Source organism: Polypterus senegalus, unplaced genomic scaffold (assembly GCF_016835505.1).
Source record: "Polypterus senegalus isolate Bchr_013 unplaced genomic scaffold, ASM1683550v1 scaffold_2397, whole genome shotgun sequence".
NCBI classification, from domain to species: Eukaryota; Metazoa; Chordata; class Cladistia; order Polypteriformes; family Polypteridae; genus Polypterus; species Polypterus senegalus.
The window spans coordinates 183,751-206,391 of record NW_024385608.1 but is presented as its reverse complement, the minus strand read 5'-3'; the positions used below and the strand labels follow the sequence as shown (position 1 = coordinate 206,391).

Below are 22,641 nucleotides of genomic sequence, written 5' to 3'. Positions count from 1 at the left end.
AGCTGGCGACACAACAGGCGAACCTGTACCAGCGGATTTCTCCATGGACACAGGTTATACTGGTCTTAAATTTTAAGTATTGTCACGGCAGCACAAATCGGCGGGTAACAATGGTAAAGTTGCTGCGGAATCAAATAAAGCCTTTGTTTTATACCCGTTTACGATCATCATTTCCGTGTGTGGGACCGCTAACGGGTTAGTCAGAGCGCACCAACTCCCTCTCCCCACCACCTGCATTCCACCTCGCCTCCAAGCAGGTTGCGCGCCATGAGTCCGGGGCGCTGGCACAAGCTCCAGGCAGTGGGGGTTTTAGTTATTGGGACATACTCTAGGTGAGTTTGACACAGGTACGGTTTTGCTCCCCCCGACTGTGAGGCCGACCTTTGTGTCTCCAGAAGCTCTATGAGCTCAGCCATGTTCTTAAACTGCACACCCCAGATCGGCTGGGTGAAGCCATGGGGTAGCGCTCTCAGAAGCAGATAGCAGGCTACCTGCTCTATTATTTGGTAGGGCTTATTCTCAGTTGGCTGTAACCACTGCCCTACCATTGCCCAGAGGGACCAGGCTTGTCCATGGGTCGGCCACTCTGGGTCCAACCTCCAATATTTAAATTTTTCAATTGCCAGTCTGGGCGACCCTAGGTGGTACTTGGGGCTCTGGTTTCACAGGGAGGGGGCACTCTCCTCTGAGAGAACATAGTAAGCACCTTTTGTCTCCCCCCTCCGGAGCAGCCCACCTCTGTGAGCCCCGGACACTCATTGGCCTCTTTAGGTTGCCCAGTTAAGTGTGCGGGAGCAGAGCCGTGCGGGTCTCGCCAAACCATGGGACACCCCTTCCGGCCTGAAAACTCAGTCCCGTGCGCTCCCACCTGGGTACATTGCAGGTCCTGTCCCCTTCTCTTCCGGGACTTTTCCATCCTGCCGGTTATGCCAGTGTCACAAAAGCCACGATGAGACAAAGCAAGGTTTGGGGCAGCCACTCGTATAATTTGTTTTCCTGGCTGCAAAGCGTTCCTTTCAAATGATAGCACTGCTGTGCACAAAACTGAGTCCAATACAGAACTGAAGCCTAGGGAAAAGGAGGAGGTTTTTAAAGGGGAAGACAGGAAGTGAGATCATAGGGGTCGGGCTTATTGAGGTCTTCAGCCATTGGTTCGAGCCCGGACGTGACATCACAGGGGCGGAGCCGGCAAGGTCTCCTTCAATAGGCTCGGTCCCGAAGTGACATCAGGAGAGCCAGGCGGAATCTCCTAGGAATGGCCTGCAGGCAAGGAAGAAAAGAGTCAGTGCACTCTGCCACATCCTGGTATGCCTCAGAACTGTCCTTACCGAGCCCTTTAGCTGCTTCCCATACGCACGCGTGTGTGGCAATATCAATACTAATAAAAGGCAAAGCCCTCACTGACTGACTGACTCACTCACTCACTCACTCATCATTAATTCTCCAACATCCCGTGTAAGTAGAAGGCTGAAATTTAGCAGGCTTATTCCTTACAGCTTACTTACAAAAGTTAGGCAGGTTTCATTTTGAAATTCTACGCTTAACAGTCATAAAGATCAACAAAGTCCGCCTTGTTGAACTTTCTTATTTATGGTCCCAACTTCAGGAAATTTGGTAGGCGGCTTCCTGAGCTAACGAAACCAATGTACGTACTTATTTTGGTGGTATGATGCCACTGTCAGCTGCCATATTGAACTTTCCAACGTCACTAATTCTCCAACTTCCCGTGTAGGTAGAAGGCTGAAATTTGGCAGGCTCATTCCTTACAGCTTACTTACAAAAGTTAAGCAGGTTTCATTTCGAAATTCTACGCGTAGCGGTCATAACGGTCAACAACGTCCGCCATGTTGAACTTTCTTATTTATGGCCCCATCTTCACAAAATTTGGTAGGCGGCTTCCCTGCGCTAACGGAAACCAATGTACATACTTATTTTGGTGGTATGATGCCACTGTCGGCCGCCATATTGAACTTTTCAACAGTCTTTGTTACTTTTGGGCCCATCTTCAAGAAATTTGGTACACGGGTTCCCAACGCTAACTGAATCCTACTTACGTACATATATATGTCCATAACTGCAGCTCGGTCACCGTGTGAGGCGGCATGGGTCCCCATCCCAACGCCTCCCACATTGTTGGCTGCCTGCCTATATAAGGCCGTCCGTCGCTCCGGTCTCTACATTCCCTTCCTTGCTTCACCACGGGATTCACGTCTCCCTACTGATAACTACAGCCTTTTTATTTAATCCACGGCTTCTCTGCTGTTTTATTGTTCGTTTATTACGATTATAGTTATTATGTAGGTATTTTAGACTTACTTTACATTGCTCAGGTACCCATTTCCTTTATCATTCCAACTGTACCCCCATTAACATGTCTATCGAGGTGATTACCATCGATCAAAGAACTGTCACTTGCCGAGTGGTTTCCATGCCTGGAGATGGCACCTACCTTTTCCATTCTCTGTGTTACATATTGCACGCCATATCAGGCTCACTCTTGATATCCGGAAGAACATTGTGTCTTATGTATTGAACGACTGGGACAGGTTCAAGGTGTGTACTGATGACGGTACAGGAGATAATTATACTACACAGGAACACTAGAAGAGTGAAATGCTTAAGCCCTTCACCTATGGTTCTGCATGTGAGTTGATGGCTGCCGCTGAATTGTTCGGTTGACACTTTTAAGTGTACGAAATTGCCAAATATTTTACACCTTTCGACAACCGCCAATGCCTCTTAAAACATCTTAGATTCACAGGTGACGATTTGAGTAGTGGACACTTTGATGTTTATAAATGTTTAAACTCTCAAAAGCTGCATGTGAACTTCTCAATGAAACCGGTTGTATGCTTACAACGCTTGACAGATGCCGAATGTCACTTCAACACAAGTCCTGCAAATACTGTCGTAATTGAAACAAACCATGAAACTCAAACTGATTATGACAGCAGCAATCCAAGCTGTGAGATTTGAAACAAGATTACTTTTCACATGGCCAACTGTACGTTGCATGCTCAAGAGTAAGCTCAGCACACAGCTTAGTCATATTACAATGGGCTGAAATGAAATTGTGGTATACAAAGAGATCCTTAACAAATAATTATTGGTATATTTTCCCTCAGTTTAAAAGGTTTAATTTTCTTCTTAATAAAAATTTTAATGCAGTACTTAGCTGCAAAGCCTGGTATTTTGATAGTATATATATATACATTGCATCCGGAAAGTATTCACAGCGCATCACTTTTCCACATTTTGTTATGTTACAGCCTTATTCCAAAATGGATTTAATTCATTTTTCCTCAGAATTCTACACACAACACCCCATAATGACAACATGAAAAAGTTTACTTGAGATTTTTGCAAATTTATTAAAAAAACTGAGAAAGCACATGTACATAAGTATTCACAGCCTTTGCCATGAAGCTCAAAATTGAGCTCAGGTGCATCCTGTTTCCCCTGATCATCCTTGAGATGTTTCTGCAGCTTAATTGGAGTCCACCTGTGGTAAATTCAGTTGATTGGACATGATTTGGAAAGGCACACACCCATCTATATAAGGTCCCACAGTTGACAGTTCATGTCAGAGCACAAACCAAGCATGAAGTCAAAGGAATTGTTTATAGACCTCCGAGACAGGATTGTCTCGAGGCACAAATCTGGGGAAGGTTACAGAAAAATTTCTGCTGCTTTGAAGGTCCCAATGAGCACAGTGGCCTCCATCATCCGTAAGTGGAAGAAGTTCGAAACCACCAGGACTCTTCCTAGAGTTGGCCGGCCATCTAAACTGAGCGATCAGGGGAGAAGGGCCTTAGTCAGGGAGGTGACCAAGAACCCAATGGTCACTCTGTCAGAGCTCCAGAGGTCCTCTGTGGAGAGAGGAGAACCTTCCAGAAGGACAACCATCTCTGCAGCAATCCACCAATCAGGCCTGTATGGTAGAGTGGCCAGGCGGAAACCACTCCTTAGTAAAAGGCACATGGCAGCCCACCTGGAGTTTACCAAAAGTCACCTGAAGGACTCTCAGACCATGAGAAACAAAATTCTCTGGTCTGATGAGACAAAGATTGAACTCCTTGGTGTGAATGCCAGGCGTCACGTTGGGAGGAAACCAGGCACCGCTCATCACCAGGCCAATACCATCCCTACAGTGAAGCATGGTGGTGGCAGCATCCTGCTGTGGGGATGTTTTCAGCAGCAGGAACTGGGAGACTAGTCAGGATAAAGGGAAAGATGACTGCAGCAATGTACAGAGACATCCTGGATGAAAACCTGCTCCAGAGCTCTTGACCTCAGACTGGGGTGACGGTTCATCTTTCAGCAGGACAACGACCCTAAGCACACAGCCAAGATATCAAAGGAGTGGCTTCAGGACAACTCTGTGACTGTCCTTGAGTGGCCCAGCCAGAGCCCAGACTTGAATCCGATTGAACATCTCTGGAGAGATCTTAAAATGGCTGTGCACCGACGCTTCCCATCCAACCTGATGGAACTGCTCAAAACCATTTAAAGTAACACTTTGATGGATACCTCTACTGCTATGGACTGATATGGTGATGTGTCAGGAAAAAGGATGGAAGTGAAAATGATCAGCCTACAGAGGGACACCCCGAAAATCAAAGGGAAAAATGATGGGGCAGGTAAGCAGGCGAGTCCATTTTGCGAAATTTCTTTGGAGCAACTCCAATTAGTACTCAGTTTTATGGTCCCCACGTGCTTGAAAAGCACAGGGCGCCAGTGGTGGACCTGCCAATTCTGGTATTCGGTGTCAAATGCCAATCAAGCTCCACGTGCCCACTAGAGGACGTCGGGCCCTCAGGCCACCCTCATGAAGTCTGTTTCTGATTGTTTGGTCAGAGACATTCATACCAGTGACCTGCTGGAAGTCATTTTGTAGGCTCTGCCAGTGCTCATCCTTGTTCCTTCTGGCCCAAAGGAGCAGATACCAGTTGGTCCTGCTGATGGGTTAAGGACCTTCTACAAGAAGCCCTGTCCAGCTCTCCTAGAGTAGCTGCCTGTCTTTCTCCTGGAATCTCCTCCATGCCTTTGAGATGGTGTTTGGGACAAAGCAAACCTTCTGGCAATGGAATGTGGTATTGATGTGCCTGCCATCCTGGAGAAGTTGGACTACCTGTGCCAGCTCTGTAGGGTCCAGATATGGCCTCATGCCACCATCAGTGACGCTGATCGTAGACAAATGCAAAACGAGTGACAAAACAGATGAGGAGGGAAAAATTTCAGTGGCCTTCCTCCCCTTGTTAAACCATTCATTCCTGTTTGGGCGTCGTTTCACTGTTGCACCTCTAGTGCACCAAAGCAGCTGAAACTGATGAACAACCCCTTCTGCTAATTAACTGGCCAGATTACTAGCCCAGAAGTTTCATTGACTTGATGTTAAACTAGGATTAAAAAGGGTTCCTTTAATTTTTTGAGCAGTATATATATTGCTTGGGTAGTCATATAGGATGATGTCCAGCTGAACTATCTGCCATCTTTAACTTGTCACCAGTCATGATGCTGAAGCACATCAGTGCCTGCGGTACAGTTGGACTCCTGACCTCCTCCAGTCTCAGAGACCCTAAAGACAGGCTGATGTGTTCAGCACACCACTAGGACCTGATGGAGTCAAATGGAGGCTCAATGAGATATGAACTACAAGCAAACATCTGTCAAGTTTCAATCTCTAAATATAATTGATGCATAAGTAATATGTATTATAATAAACATATATTTGATGATCTTAAAGAGGTATTTAAAATCCCAAAAATAATAAAGATCCAATTAAGTCAAATAACTGAATACCCTGATTAACAGGTGCACAGTTGTAAAAACTGCACAATTATTACTCTTTTTAGGGCATAATATTTTCTCTTCACAGATCGTTTAACATAGTAAACTTCACTATAAAAATAATAATTGAAATGTGACTATCAGCACATGATAACTGTATTTCTTACATTTAACAGTGATAACATGTAGAGACAGCCAATGGATTATTTAAAGTCCCAATTTTATTGCTAGTTTTCTTAATATTGTCTATTCCCTGATACCTGAACGTGAGAGTGTCAAGTATGTGATTTGTAATATTCTGTAATCATAATACAGCTAAAAACAAACTTGAATACGAGATCCACAGGCAAGAAGCTCACTAGAGCTGCTGGTGTGATGAGAACAGACATGAAGACCGCAGAATATTTAACACACATCAGCAAACAAAGAACAGAGGCTGATCTGCGGGCAGAAGGGGCTACAATAAAATATTAGGAATACAAAAATAAATAAACTTTGATAAGTAGTAATGAAAGTAATAAACACATTTTAGGGTTGTGGATTATAGAAGTAAGGATTTAACTCTGACAGTTTATTCAAAGTTTAAAATTGTAATACGTTTATAGCCCGTCTTTAAGGCGACAGTTAAATGTAGGCGGCTATTTCATTTGGACTTTTGAGTAAACACCAACAGTCAAACATTTGTTTTAATCTGACTGACTCAATCAAGTAGAGCCCACACTTTAGTCCACGTCAATCCATTAAAATTAGGTGGAGACAAATTTGTATTGTTATGTTCATTTAAATTTTCTTCAGATGTTGTTTAGTAACGATAAATATTTCATATCCAAACTTTAATTATCATTATTTTTCAAAACCGCTAATCATAACTGAAAGTGGTAAAATACACTTCAGTCTTAATAATGCACTCAACAGAGTACTATAGTGTAAGATATTGGCACTAGTAGACTATTGTTACAGATGTATTTTATGAATATACTGTACACTCCATCTCTTATAGTCACTTTATCTTGACCATCCACCTTTAGAAATTATCTCACACGTCCACCTTTAGAAGTTACTCCCACCTTTTTTAACGTATCCATAAGGCAATTGGGTAAAGTGGGACATGAATGACAAATAACACCGATTAGCAATTTGTTAAATAAAAGGTGATTGACCACAAAGTTTAAATTTACGATTGGCTGATCAGTGCCGGACATACACAAATTTAATATATGTTTGTCTGAAGTCGAAAATGATATTCACGCCCATTTAACTCCTGTTTGCACCAATATCTACTTGGATCATTAGGATCTCATAGTAATCTTCTATCTACTCGCAGCTCTACGTTCTCAGTGTGTTTCTGCTGTTATTTAAAGTAAGTTAATTTTGTGTAGTATATTAGTTTATATCATTTTATAGATCTGAATTTTGTTCTGTCCTGAATCTTTATTTTGATATACTGTGCTAACTTTATCAAAAGTATTGTAATTTGTTTATGTAAATAAATAAAATTCAAAAATTATATATATATATATATATATATATATATATATATATATATATATATATATATATATATATATTTTCTTTGTGAATACAATAAATTTATTTTATCCATTTTGATTGAAGAAGTGCGCTCATTCTCCTTTCAGCACCAGGTGCTGAATTTTGAACGCTATCACCTTGTGTTTTATGGCTGGCATAAAGGCACCACATTTACTGAAGGCTCATTTTTATGCCAGCCACTTGTAAGGGGCATATTCACTGACCTGCTAGAATATTTGATCTAATTAACAAGTCCAGTGTTGCTTGGCTTTGTTTTGACCACATCTTCACCGTTTAAATCACCGCTGTTGCTGCCTGTGCTGTACCTTTTGCTTCACTCCTGTGCAATTAATATTTTGTATACAAAGAAATCAAAGACATAAAATATGCAAATAAATATATACAGGTAAAGGATAGTCCATCAATTTTGCATATATATTCAAATAAATTAAAATTATCTCACCTAGATTCCCCTGTTGTTCGGATGCAGAAACTTATTGGTGAGATATTAAGCTATATATACTAAGATATTTTTTATTGTAGAGAGCACAGATTTTTTTCCTTTGAAATGTGGTTAGTTAAAATAAAAAGTCTCAAATAATTAAAATACTCAAATATAGATACAGATAGCCTACATGAAAATTCTACTTAAGAACGGTTGAAAAGTTGTTTTACTTCATTACTTCTGACCTCTGATCCATTGAAACATTATTAACAAATGCTTTACGTTTATTCTGTGCACATTTTCCCCTTCAAGGTTTTTCTGATAAGCCCTTTTGAAGCCCTTCTCTCACACACTGTATATATGAGAATAAACTTAAAATTGACCTGGAAGTTGAAGAGGTTTAGCCCTGCCGTATCTCCTGAGATGTTATTCTGTGCCACTCTATGCTGCAATACTCTGTATGGATGGAATGACAATAAAGCCACTTGAATTAACCAGCTGTCTAACAAAATTCCAATTGATTGCCAGCATCAGTCTCGTTGCTCATATGGAGGACGCTTTGTGTTGAGGTTTTTTATAAGAGTCACCGACCACATTCATGTGAGAGGTGAAGAGATCATGTCCATCAGCAGGCCTCACAATGACTGGGTATTATGTGCTAGACAAGGGTCTGTTTGTGTAGAGGAGTTCATTTTGTTAGCATTGTGTTAGCACTCTTATAATTGTATCTCTGGTCAGCCTGTAAAAGAGGAGCACTAAGTGGTAAAGTGGCACCCTGAAAAAGACTCACCAGACAACATTCCTGTTTACTTTTTAAGCACAAGACTGCGCTTCCTGATTTCAGTTTGTTGGAATGTAGAAGAGCAGCCTTGAGAGCTGTGGTGTGAGTCGAGGGGTCTGCTGCTGCTACTGCTTCATGGCTGTAAGTCAAGTCTTTCAGTTATTTTTCTGGAATTTCTATTAGTTGCTGGAGGTTCTATTGTGGCACTGAGGATGGGACAGATGTGCTGCTAGGAATGGAGATGAGGTCTGTGCTACAGGGGGTCTAAGCAAATGTCAGCTCTGTTGGATATGATGACACAGCTCACTGCTTTATTAACAAACTGTCTGCTGCTGGTGTTACTTATCACAAAGTTCAGCAACGGTAAAACTGCAACCGTCAAATTCCATTTGGATTGTAATGTCGATAAACTCGATGAGCCTGTGTCTCTAAATGAGGCGACTACGTTTGGGTTGTTACATTCACAGCCACTCAATTCTGGGTGGGATTGTTAGATATGAACTGAACATCAGATAAAGGCATTAAATGTTCAGTGTCCATTAAGTGTTTGGTTCCAAGTTTAATAAGAAAATCCAGGCCGTCCTACTAAACAGTCTTTATTCTAGTGGGTAACTTTAAATCCATATTAACATCTCTTCATTTAAGTTACAAAAATGTTGTTATTTATTTACTGCTTTCTTCTAGTAATTTCTAGCTATTTTAGCAATTTTATTTTTTTCCCTGTTCATTGTTTCTAATTTTAATTCAGAACTTTGTCTTTCACATATTTATTAATCTGTTTTTGGTGTTTGTTTCTATCCAGCATTATTCAAGTGATTTTTATCTTTGATTTTATTTCTATTGTACCTTTCAGAATATTTGAGAGGTGTTTTTCATAGCACGGGAAAAGGTGCCTTATAAATAAACTATATTCTTACTTTGATCATTTCCGATAGCAAGTCATGGACCTTCACTACCACACTGCTTTCAAATGAATTGTGTGACGAGAGCACATCTGATGTTCTTCACAGAATGAAGGGGCTGGTGGTGAACTTTCAGAGGCTTTTATTGACAAAGAAGCTCAGTTATGAAGAGATGTCAAGCAGGACGACTTTAGGAGATCTTAAGGAATGATTTTAACATTTATTTGTGTAGAACATTTTCATCCATATGTGGAACTCAAAGTGATTTACAAAGAGAAAAGTAAAATTAAAGTTAGAAAATAGGTAAAGGGGAGGAATCTCTAATTGGTTTAGCTTATAGTAATTATCACATCTACAGAGTACAGTGACATTGACATGTGCGTGTTTAATCACTTCTCTCCGCCGCCATGATAAGTGTTTAATGTTTTATAGTCTTGATAAGGCAATAATTATATAAAATACATAAATGTAATATATACATAATGATTGTTTAAATAATAAATGCCTTTTGAGGCAGATGCCATTGTTTTCAGTGTTTATAAAGTGTAAAGATCGAGGAGACAGTAGCAAGTGTTGGGGTTTTCCGGCCCCGTATATTGTAAAATACAAAACAAAATGGGTCAATATCATAAACAAAATAGTTCATAATGCGCGACGCCGACTCCTGGCGTCGCGGCCATTTTATTGGGGAGGAGCCGGAAGTGGAGGAATGCCGGGAAGGACCGCAAGGGAGGATGGGAAGGATGGCGTCAGGGCAAGATGGCGGAGGAAGGGCGGAAGTATCGCACTGCGGTCAATCCAGGCCTATGGTGCAGGAAGGTCTTTTTTCTATGAGGAAGCAGAGGGAGAAAGTTAATACCCCACCATTCCCTGGCGGAGTGGTTTCCCAGGTGCTATCGAATCAATCCGCGCCTCCTACTCGGCGTGCGTGACACGATCCCCCCCTTAGCCCAGGACCGTCAGGTCGGGCGGACCTAACCGAGAGGTCGTGAATACGAGAGAGGGCATCGGCATTGGCCTGAAGGGTGCCCGCCGATAAGTGAGAGTGAACTTATACGGCTGTAAGTCCAGGAACCACCTGGTGACCCGCGGATTCGACTCTTTGTGTAGGGACATCCACTGAAGTGCAGCGTGATCAGTCACCAGAGCGAATTCGCGACCCAGCAGGTAGTACGGAGGTGGGTCACTGCCCACTTAATGGCCAAGGCCTCCCTCTCCACTGCAGCGTGCGGGTCTCCCGGTCCATCAGTTTCCGGCTAAGGTACATCACAGGGTGCTCGACACCATCGACGCTTTGGCTCAGCACGGCACCCAGGCCTGTGTCCGAAGCGTCGGTCTGGAGAATAAACGGGAGCCCAAAATCGGGCGTCCGTAACACAGGTGCCGGCGTTAGGGCCTTCTTTAGGTCACTGAGCGCGTGTTCTGCTTTGTCGGTCCACACCACGTTAGGGGCGCCCTTTTTGTCAGGTCAGTCAAGGGTGCTGCTCTTTCGGAGAAGCGAGGAACAAACCGGCGGTAGTAACCCGCAAGCCCCAAGAAAGCCTGCACCTGTTTCTTGGTACTCGGACGGGCCATTCTAAGATGTCTTTAACTTTGGAGCTCTGTGGCGCACCTGTCCTTGTCCCACGAGGTAGCCTAAATATTTGGCCTCCTTTAATCCAAAAACACTTCCGGGGTTTATGCGGAGGCGGCTTTAGCCAGTGTTAGGAGGACAGCTGCGACCTGCAGTAGATGCTCCTCCCAGGTGCGGAATAGATGACAACGTCATCCAGGTAAGCGGCACTATAGGACTGGTGGGGCTTCAGCACTCTATCTACCAGGCGTTGGAAGGTCGCGGGCCCGTGCAGCCCAAATGGGAGGACCTTGTACTGCCAGTGCCCGCTAGGGGTGCTAAAGGCCGTTTTCTCCTTTGCGGATGCCGTTAAAGGAATTTGCCAATACCCTTTTGTCATGTCAAGGGTAGTCAGATATCGAGCCGTACCCAGCGCTCAAGGAGGTCGTCAATGCGGGGCATGGGGTAGGCATCGAACTTGGAGATCTGATTCAGGCGTCTAAAGTCATTACAGAACCTCCAGGAGCCGTCTGGCTTGGAGGCGAGGACAATAGGGCTGGACCAGGGACTATGGCTCTCTTCAATTATGTCCATGTCCAACATACGTTTCACCTCCAGTTCGACCTCTGCGCGTTTTGCCTCCGGAGTCGGTAGGGCCTCTCGGACGATTACCCGGGCTCCGTGACTATATCGTGCTCAATCAGCGGTCCGGCGGGTGACTCGCTCACTACCTCGGGGATGGCTCGGAGTGTTTGGGCTAACTCCTGCCGCTGCTTGGGGTCAGCTCTTCGCCGAGGTTAAGGGCAGTTGTGCTTGCGAAAGGGAGAGTGACCTACGGGAGCTGGGAGCTCCTCTCTATCTCTCAGGGCTTTAACAGGTTGACATGATAGATCCTCTCACTTTCGGTCGACGATTGGGCTGTTTCACCAAATAGTCGGCGCAGTCCTTTCTCTCCTTAACCTCGTAAGGCCCTTGCCAGTGGCGAGCAGCTTCGAGTGGGAGGTCGGGGCGAGCACCATAACTTCGGTCCCAGGCGGAACTCCCTGAGGACGGAGTTGCGGTTGTAACACGGGCCTGCGCTGCTTGCGCCGAGTCACGTGCTCTTTTAGGAGGGGCCTGATCTTTGTGAGTGGTCGGCGCAGTTGCGCCACGTACTCAAAATGTTAGAGGAGGGAAGAGCCTCGGCCTCCCAGCCTTCTTTTAGGATGTCGAGGATTCCCGGGGTTGTCGCCCGTATAGTAATTCAAAGGGGAGAAGCCCGTAGAGGCCTGGGGTACCTCCCGGTAGGCAAAAGCACGGCGGGAGGAGCTGGTCCCAGTTCCTGCCGTCAGCTGACTACCTTGCGGAGCATCTGCTTAAGCGTCTGATTAAATCGTTCGACCAACCCGTCAGTTTGCGGGTGATAGACTGGCGCTTTCAGGTGCTTTATCTGCAGTAATTTGGCTACCTCCTTGAGCGTATCCGAAGTGAAGGGCGTACCCTGGTCCGTGAGGACCTCCTTGGGTATGCCCACGCGTGAAAACAAGTTAACCAGTTCCGCGATGCTTTTAGTATTAGCGGGCGCAGGGGAACCGCCTCTGGGTACCGGGTGGCATAGTCCACCATGACTAGGATATACTTGTGGCCACGGGTTGAGGGCTCCAGGGTCCCACCAAATCGACCCCTATCCTTTCAAAGGGATGTCCACGAGGGAATAGGGACTAGAGGAGCACGGTCCCTCCTAGGAATCTGGCGGGTCTGGCACTCCGGACAGGATTGACAGAACCGCCGGACCTCCTCATTGATCCCAGGCCAGTAAAAGCGGGCTTAATCCTCTCCAGTGTTTTTCGCCCCGAGGTGGGCCTAGGAGGTGAGCATGTGCCAACTTCGCATATCTCCGCCGGAAGGTACGCGGAATTAGCAACAACTTCCGCACCTCGCCCTCATGGGTAGCCACTTTCGGTACAACAGATCATTCTCAAGGACAAAGAAGGGTTCCGCGGTGTGGATCCGTCCGCTGTTGAGCTGTTAGGCAGAACGATGCGCATTCGGGCAAAGCGCGGGAGTCATCATTCCACTGCTCCCTCTTAAAGGAGGCGGCGTGGACGAAATTGATGGTCCAGGCGCCGAGGGTCTTGGGGCCTGGGCCGGGAAGAGTTCCTGGCTAGTCCCTTCTCCGGCGGAATCTTCGGGTCAAGGTCCGTAGCCACGGAAGGTCCCCGAGACACCAGCGCCCATAGGGCCTGCCCTTGTGCACGGCGTGGAGGCGCGGGAGGTGCCTTTTCCCCTCATGACAAGATCCAACGAGGCCCGGGGCGGCGAATGGCTTACCGCTGATTCTTTTAGACCAGTCTTGTCCCAGAATCACTGGGAAGGGGGTCAGGTAACACAGCGACCGTCATTTGGATTGGTTCCCCTTCCAGGTAACATAGCAGTGGCGGAACGATATGACCTAGTCCCCCATGCACACAGGTAACCAACAAATGCTGTTTTAACCACTGTTGCGGTAAGGCAAACGGCGAGCAACAATGGTAATGTTGCTGCGGAATCAAACAAAGCCACCACGGCGTGCCCATTTAGCAACACCACTCCCGTGTCGACTCGCCAAGGGATGCGGCGGGTACAATACCTCTCCGATGATGTCCAGCTGCAGTCCATAGGCTCCGGGCGATGTGATGGGGGCAGTTTGGCAGCAGGTGGCGGTCTCGCCACACTTGAAACAGCGCGGCGGACCCGGCCTCTCTGGCTCTGGCTGGCGCTTCTGCAGCGCGTCGAGGGGCTCGGGGTGGCCGCCCGTCCCTGCGGTTCCAGCGAGCAGGCTTTTCTGACCCCCAAGTCGGAGGACCGCCAACTGGCGCTCCAGGGCGTCGAGGAGGCCCGACATGTTCTGATAGGCGTGTCCCGGACCTGCTGGGCGAGGGAACTGGGCATCGCGTTGACCAGGCCTTCACAGGCCACCCGCTCGACCACTTTCCGCCCGTCGGGCTCTCTGGCCGTAGCCAGCGGCCCATCTTGCCCCAGAACTTCGAGCGCCTGGGCGCGGCGGCTTTTCGGGTCAAAGACCCAGTTCCGCCATTCGCCGCCTGCTGGCCGGGCTAATGCCGTAGCGGGCCAGTATTTGGGCTTGAGGAGGTCGTAATTAGCGGCCTCCTCCTCAGGGAGGTCATAATAGGCCACAGCGCTGGTCCTTCAGGTATGGCGCCAAGATGGGCGCCCACTGGACCGCTGCCACTTTCGTTCGGGTGGCCGTCCTCTCAAACATGCCCAGGTAGGCATCGGCGTCCTCCGAGGGCCCATCGGACCATAGGAGGAGGCTGCCTGGGCGGGTCTGGTCTCGCCCGTTGGGCTTCCACTAACCTGGCCTTCGTGGCCTCCAGCTCCCGGTGGTAGCGGCTTGCGCTTGCTGCAGGGCCTGGAGCTGGGCATTCATTCCTGCAGCACGGTGTTCAGGTCCTGTCCCTCCGTCATTCCGGGATCTCTATCCTGCCGACTCGCCACTTGTAAAGGACCGAGGAGACAGTAGCAAGGGTTGGGGTTTTCCGGCCCGTATATTGTAAAAACAAAAAAAAGGTCAAAATATCATAAACAAAAGTTCATAATGCGCGCGCGACTCCTGGCGTCGCGGCCATTTTATTGGGGAGGAGCGGAAGTGGAGGAATGCGGGAAGGACCGCAAGGGAGGATGGGAAGGATGGCGTCAGGGCAAGATGGCGGAGGAAGGGCGGAAGTATCGCACTGCGGTCAATCCAGGCCTATGGTGCAGGAAGGTCTTTTTTTCTATGAGGAAGCAGAGGGAGAAAGTTAATACCCCACCATTCCCTGGCGAGTGGTTTCCCAGGTGCTATCGAATCAATCCGCGCCTCCTACTGCGTGTGTGACAAAAGGCTTACAAGATAATTTGCTTCTCTTTATCACTAAACAATGAATAGCATTAGAAGAAAAATACATTGAAAAAATACTTACTGCTTTATTATATTTAAATAAAAAAGAAAACTTACAAATTACAAGGCCTTGAAATAGAGTTGCTGAGTCGATACAAATAATCTTATAACCCTAATTTGAAATTTGAGTCCAGATTCTCCTAACCTCCTTCACTAAGTCACACTAATGTTTATTTCATTTTAATCGGGTTCAGGAAGCCAATTCCAAGCCTTGTTTCTTTCTTTTCTTTTCTTTTTTTTTACAGTCAAAGTGGAAAAAAAGAAAAATAATCCAAATGTTAAAGATAAATTAATTATTTAATTCACTGAGAAAAGCCAAGCAAAATGACACCTTTTATTGGCTAACTAAAAGATTACAGTATGCAAGCTTTGAGGCAACTTGCCTGAAGAAGGGGCCTCAGTTGCCTCGAAAGCTTGCATATTGAAATTCTTTTAGTTAGCCAATAAAAGGTGTCATTTTGCTTGGCTTTTCTCTACATTCATAATGGCTAACACGGTACAACAACCTAGTATTACTGGCATTTAATTCACTGAAAAAGACAACATTTTACAACACAGGAGTCCACCGTCACTGGATAGAAGGAAAGTAGAGCCAAAAACAAATCATTTTCCCTCTTTTAAATGCTGCTTCTAAAATGTTATCAGTTAAATAGTGTCATAAAAAATAAGTTTTGAATAGAACCTCTAGGCGAGTAGAAGTGATTGTGACACCAAGGCTGTCTGGTAAGACTTCAGAGATTTAAGTCCATTGATGCACTAACATCTTTAGTCATGAAGTTGTTTTATGACGTAGCTTGGCCTTACTTCTTTGAATGCTTCATTGTGTCACATTGTGATGAGAATAAAGTAGAAATCAACATCTGATTTAAAGAAAGCAATGTATCCTCTAATAGGACAAGTCTGAGAAAATCTTTTGAATCAATAATTGGGTGGGAGAAAAGCTTGTCCGTTGTGTAAGTACTGAAAAGGGAGCATTCTCATCACAGCAGTCTGTTAGAGAATGGTCAGAGAAATAAGGGCAGAGGTCTATTTTATAAACAACCAAATTTGTATAACAGTGCTGATACAATGCTTACATATCATACTTTGATTGATTTAAAGACATGAGGTACTTTTGTATAGGGCACAACCAGCTAACGATAAGTGTTTTTCTTCTTTATATCCTTGTTCTTCAATAGCTGTTGAGTTCAGCTCTTTATTTTGTTATGAAAACTGTATTATGTGCCAACTAGCAAGTCTTACTGGGTGCATGAAAGAAAGTTACATCAGCCAGTTTCTTAGACCACTCCCCATGGAACATTCTGCTTTTGACCATTTAACAGTCTCTTCATGACATTTCTAAGACAAATGCTTATATATTTTAATGTGCACTGCAAAACAAAATACTTAATTACTGTTACTTCCAAATTATTCTCTCACACCTTTGAACTTATTGTGATCTCTATTGTTTGCAGTGAGAAAATGGCAGAGCAAACTGTCTCCATTACAACTGCGGCTCTTGGACGCCATTCCAGTTAGGGATGCTTTATGACTGTCGCAGTGATCAGCTTGTCCCAGGTAACCAATGTCACCTCTGGTTTATAAATGGTTAGAACTGAAAGCATTTCTAAAAGAAATAGCAGACTGGGCTTGACCTCTAAATTATACAGATTAGATTATATGTTTGTATACAAATATCTCTGGATTTTAGGTGGGATGCTGAAAAGATGGAGGTGGCATACGCATCATCGGTTGTTGTTTTATAAGAATGCACAAATTATAGCAGGAAATAAATGACCTAGTTCACGGTAAAGAAAAAGTCTGCTTGTTGTCTTTCCACAACTGTTTGGTTTGAGTTAATCTCAAATTACACCTTGAAAGGACATTTGCAAATATATGTAGTGCCTTCAAAAGTATTCAGATTTTCACATTTTTCACATTTTGTTTTGTTTCAGCCATGTGCTAAAATAATTTCAATTTCTTTCTCCTTCATTAAGCAACACTCTAGAATCACAAAGTGAAAACAGGATTTTAGAAAGTTTTCTCAAGTCATGTTACTATCTAACCCACTTAGTCCTGAACAGAGTAGTGGGGAACGGTGCTGGGGCCTATCCCATCCAGCATCCAGCATAGGGTGCAAAGCAGGCACAGACCTCGGACAGGGCATCAGTCCAACACAGGCTGAAAACACACACATACTCCAAACACAAACTAGGGCCAGTCGGGCACCACCAATTCACCTAGCTATAAATGTAAAGAATTATTATTATTATTATTATTATTATTATTATTATTATTATTATTATTATTATTATTATTATTATTATTATTAATAACTTGTATGTCTTTGTTCAGTGGAATGACACCTAGGGATGAGAACATGAAAATTCAATGTATGGAGGACCCAAGATATGATCTCTGCAGCCCTTTGCTGTGAGATAGCTGCAGCTGATTTGTTAAAGACCCTTATAACTGTCATGATCACAAGTCCTACAATTTCAAATAAATTCAAAAGGCTTGAATATTTCAAGTAGGCTTCAAGGCCAACACCTCCAAAAGTCCAAGGCGTACAAATCAATCACGTAAGGGAAGGGGAACTGTAAACCCCTAGCAGAAAAATCTAATTAGTATTCTTTAAATAATGTGATTTTTTTTAATAGGAAACATTTAAAAGTAATTAGATTCCAAAGATGAATGATTTTCAATCAGTAATTCAAAAAGGTTCCAAATGAACAAAACTAGAATGTAAGTCTAGGGAAAAATTCTAAAAACTAGAGAAAATATCAAAATACCAACAATACTTGCATATTTGTGAAAAGACAAAAAAGGGAGACAAATATCACAACCAAGAATGTTCCTGTTGTTGTTGGGAATGTTTGCCCAGCATCTTAGTTCTGAGTGCCAATCAGTCATTTTGACATTTTGAACTCTGTGGGCTAAACTTATGAATCGTAAGAAAAGACAAAACTAAAATGGGAATTTCAAACGAAAACTAAATTCACACTTAACCAAGAACTGCCTTTTTCATTGGCTGTAATAAAACCTGCAGTTTCTTCAGGCTTCCATGAATGACTCTGCCCACCACCAGGCTGTGTTGTCTGAAACAAATGTCCCCTTTGTACATTTTGTCTGCCGCTTGCAGAGGTATGATAGGGGATGCAAGATGAGAACAAAGTCTGAAAACAGGTACGTTTGTGCCACTGGGTACACTCAGGTGTCATAGAGTACATGGACTCTCCAGAGAGAGAGAGTGACTAGATCACTAAAGTGTGTCACCACGCTGGTTACCATAATACCAACATGCAGGACATTTTAAAGAAGACTATTATAGATCAATGCTGAAATATAATATATAAAATTAGTTCATATAGGATTCTGTCAAACTACAAATATTTTTGCTTCCACAGGGGTGACACTCTGGAGTAAGTCCGACCTGGAGAAAGACATCAGCGTTAAATCACAACGTCTTACGGAGTATTCACTAGAGACCTCCGGCTCTTTGACTGACAAGACTAAGGCACTTAATATCAATGCAGCACTGAAAGGAAGTTTTGCCTGCGGTCTTGTAGAGGTTGAAGGTTCAGCCAAATACCTAAACAACAGCAAGTCCTCCAAGAATCAAGCTAGAGTGACCCTGAATTACTTCATGACCACCATGTTTAAGCAGATGACAATGAGTCATCTCAGTAGAAACAACGTCACGTATGAAGAAGTGTTCAGGCAGGGGACAGCAACTCATGTGGTTACTGCGATTCTGTATGGAGCTCGGGCCCTCATGGTGTTTGATAGAGATGTTTCTAAAGATGAATCTCTGGAGACCATTGCAGGAGAATTAAAAGTATCAATAGATAAAATCCCTCACTTGTCCATTCATGGCAAAGGATCACTGGACTTGTCTGCTAAAGAGACGGAGGAAGCTGAAAAACACGTTGCACTTTCCATGGAGACTTTTATATTCGTGAACTTCCAGTTGATTATTTAACAGCCCTGGATGTGTACAAGAAACTGCCCACTTTCCTGGGTGAAGATGGTGAGTATGCAGTGCCCATCACTGTGTGGCTTTACCCACTCAGTTTGCTGGACTCCAGTGCGGCCAGGCTGATGTATGAGATCAGTACTGACCTGGTCACCCAGGCAGAGCATGTGCTGGACTCTTTACTTGAGGCAGTGTCGATATGTGATTATCTTTTAACAGAGTCCATAGTCAAGAACTTCTACAACATAGAAGAGAAAATTAGCAGATTCAAAACTCTGATTGAGAGGTACAAGCTGTATTTTCAAAAGATTCTCGCTCAGATTTTGCCATCAGTTCGGGAGGAACAACAAATGCAACTGCTGTGGGTGACATCCTTGAAGCTCATGGGACATCACCATTCAGTCAGCACAAGTTAGAGGGTTGGCTGTGCTCACTTCAGACAGAGATTAGGGTGATTGAGGCCCTGATTAATGGTATGGAAGACAGCAATATATCACTTCTAACTGGAAGGTTTGATAGAATAGAGCTTTTGATTTTTAAGCCAAACATTAACTACATTGTGAACTTTAATTTTAACTTGTTAAGCAAAGAAAGCAAAAGTTTAAACACAATGGAATATTACTTATCTGAAGAACAACATGGCATTAGAAGCACTGATATGGAGAACAATGATGAGTGGGTACATTCACTGGTGGACTGTAACAAAATACGACTGAGAAGACAACTCTTTCTTGATTTTGCAAGTAACAATCAACAGAATGAAGCCACCAAATTTGTGGTTACTAGCAGGCCTGTTGAGACGCAAGAAGGCATTTCAGTTCTCTTGTATTGTAAAGGGAGCTGCGTAGTTCAGACTTTGAGCCCCTTCAACTCCAGATGTTCCTAAAGTATTAAAAACATTGAGTCAGTTAGCAGAAATAGAACTGTCCCTTCCGCTTTATGGATCAAATGAAACAATAAAGTATCTGGTGCAATTCCGAAAATACACTGAGAAACAGTGGAGGTCACAGATGACGAGAGACACAGAGAAATGTTTCACTCTGGAAGGTCTTCAGAGGTCTACACAGTATGACGTGAGATATGCAGCCGTCTCTGAGGCTGGAGTGGGACCTCCTAGTGAAGTCATCTCTGTGAACACTGGAGAACCAGGTATGGTTTTGAACTACTTTGATGACCTCAGAGTTTCTGCAAAACTTTTGCAAATAATTCCAGATATGTCATATACAGTGTTAAGTGATCAAGTAACCAGAGCAAATTATTATTGCTCAAAGTACAGCAGCATAAATTGTTATTGCACCTGTTAATGAATAGTACATTACATATGATATATTCTATTATATATGTGTATACTGCACATTACCAATATAGCTTACTGCACATGTTCAAATGAAAATGATCTCAGACTGAGGAGATTCAGAGTTCAGAAAGTTCATGGCAGATGGGAAAAACTCTTTTTAGTCTGTTTGTGCGTACACTGATTGACCTAAAGCGTCTTCTTGACGGGAGAAGCTCAAACAAAGAATTTCCAGGTTGAGTTTTGTCCTTGAGAATGTTTTTGGCCCTTCTCACACAGTAAGTCTTATACGAGAGTTCGAGTGATGGCAGTTCAGTCCCAATAATGGCCTCTGCTGTTTTTCTTTAGCAGCCTTGGTGCAGCTGTTGTACCTGCAGGCCATCATGCAGTTATTTATGATGCTCTCTGTAGTGCATCTATAGAAATTAGCCAACAGCTTCTGGGGGAGGTCAGCTCTCCTTAGCTTCCTGAGAAAATAGAGGTGTTGTTGTGCTTTGCCTATTATAGCCAAGTTGTTGTCAGCCCAGGACAGGTCCTCTGAGATGGTGACTCCTAGAAACTTAAAGCTGGAAACTCTCTCCACAGCATCTGCATTGATTGTTATTGGACTGTGATTGGTCTTTTTAGTGGTCCTAAAGTCCAGAATAACTTCTTTGGTCTTTTTGGTATTTAAGACCAGGTTGTTGGTGTTGCACCATTCTGTCAGATTCTGAACCTCTTCCCTATATGCAGCTTCATTGTTGTCTGTTGCAAGCCCAATGAGAGTCGTATCATCCATAAATTTAACAATAATGTTTGATTGGTGGATGGGTTGACAGTCTTGGGTGAAGAGTGCATAGAGAAGGGGACTTAGTGCACATCCTTGCGGCACACCAGTGCTCAAGGTTAGGGTGGAGGATGTGTGTTTGCCCATCCTGATAGACTGGGGGCGGTTAGTGAGAAAATCCAGTAACAAGTTGCATATGGACGGAGGAAGTCGTAGTGCATTGAGTTTTGGATCAGCTGGTTAGGTATGATGGTATTAAATGCAGAGCTGTAGTCAATGAAGAGCATCCTAACATAGGTGTTGGGCTTTTCCAGGTGCGAGAGAGCAGCATGGTGTTGGTGTACATCAGCTGGGATGGAGGCTTTGATGTGGTGATTACCAGTCGTTCAAAGCACTTTGCGATGACAGGGGTGAGAGCGACTGGTTGATAGTCATTAAGACAGGTTATCCTCATTTTTTTGGGAACAGTTCCAATGGTTGTGGATTTCAGGCACAAGGGGACCACACTTGAGGAGAGAGTGAGGTTGAATATGTGTGTAAATACCTCCGCTAATAGGTCAGCGAGGCCTGGAGCACACGTCCTTGCACATTTTCAGGACCTGCTGCCTTCCTTGTATTGATGTCTTTGAGTGTCCGCCGCACATCATGTATGTACGACCAAAGGCTGTGAGTCTTTGGTCAGCTCGAAGCTGACTGGAGGCTGTTTATTGTCCTTAACAAACCGTGCAAAGAAGTTCCTCTGCTAGGTTGGCATTGTTATTGGTCAGAGTGTATTGTAGTCATTTTTCTTTTTGTAATCTGTGATTAATTGGATGCCTTGCCACATCTGCTGTGAGTTTGAGTTACTGTCAAAGTCCTCCTCGATCTGTTGTTTGTACATTAGTTTAGCAGACTGGATGCCCTTCTTGATGTTAGATCTGGCAGCTCTATAGGCCGAGGTGTCGCCTAATTTAAAGGCTTTGTCCCATTCCCTGAGCAGCTGTTTGACTTCACTATTCGTCCATGGTTTCTCATTTGAGTAGACCTTAATCCTTTTGTTGACAGTGACATCGTCTACACAGTAATTAATATATGGCAGCACAGATGAAGTATATGTCTCTAAGTCTGTCTATTGAAAAATATATGCCAGTCTGTTTGTTCAAAGCAGTCCTGGAGTTGACAAATGGCAGCTTCAGGCCAAACTTTAAGAGTCTTGCTAATTGGATTAGTACTGTTGATAAGGGCTTTGAGCACTGGAACAAGAAACAAAGAGGATGATCAGACTGGGCGAGGTGGGGCATGACATGACCTTATAGGCGTCTTTTATGTTTTTATAGACGTGGTCTAAGGTGTATTCCCTTTCTGGTTTTCAATGTACATGCTGATAAAATCTGGGAAATACATCCTTAAGGTTCGCTTGATTAAAATCTCCAGCAATGATAAAAACTGCATCAGGGTGCAAGTTCTATTGTTTACTGATAACGTCAAACAATTTTTCAAGAGCTGACTTAAGAATTGCCTGAGGGGATATGTATACTGCCATTACAATAACGACAGTATGTTCTCTCGGTAGGTAAAATGGTCAGCATCTTAGCATCAGATATTTCATGTCCGGACAACAAAACTTGTTAATTGTAGTTATATTAGTGCAGCAAGCATTATTAGTATAGACACACAGTCCTCCATCTGTTTTCCCTGGCAGCTCTATCCTTAGCATACAATACAATA

General features: G+C 44.0%; 1 pseudogene; it reads left to right on the top strand.

Moving 5' to 3' along the window:
- The first annotated feature begins 267 nt into the window (after nt 1-267).
- On the top strand, nt 268-19,290 carry LOC120522392 (annotated as a pseudogene).
- Nucleotides 19,291-22,641: the final 3,351 nt, after the last annotated feature.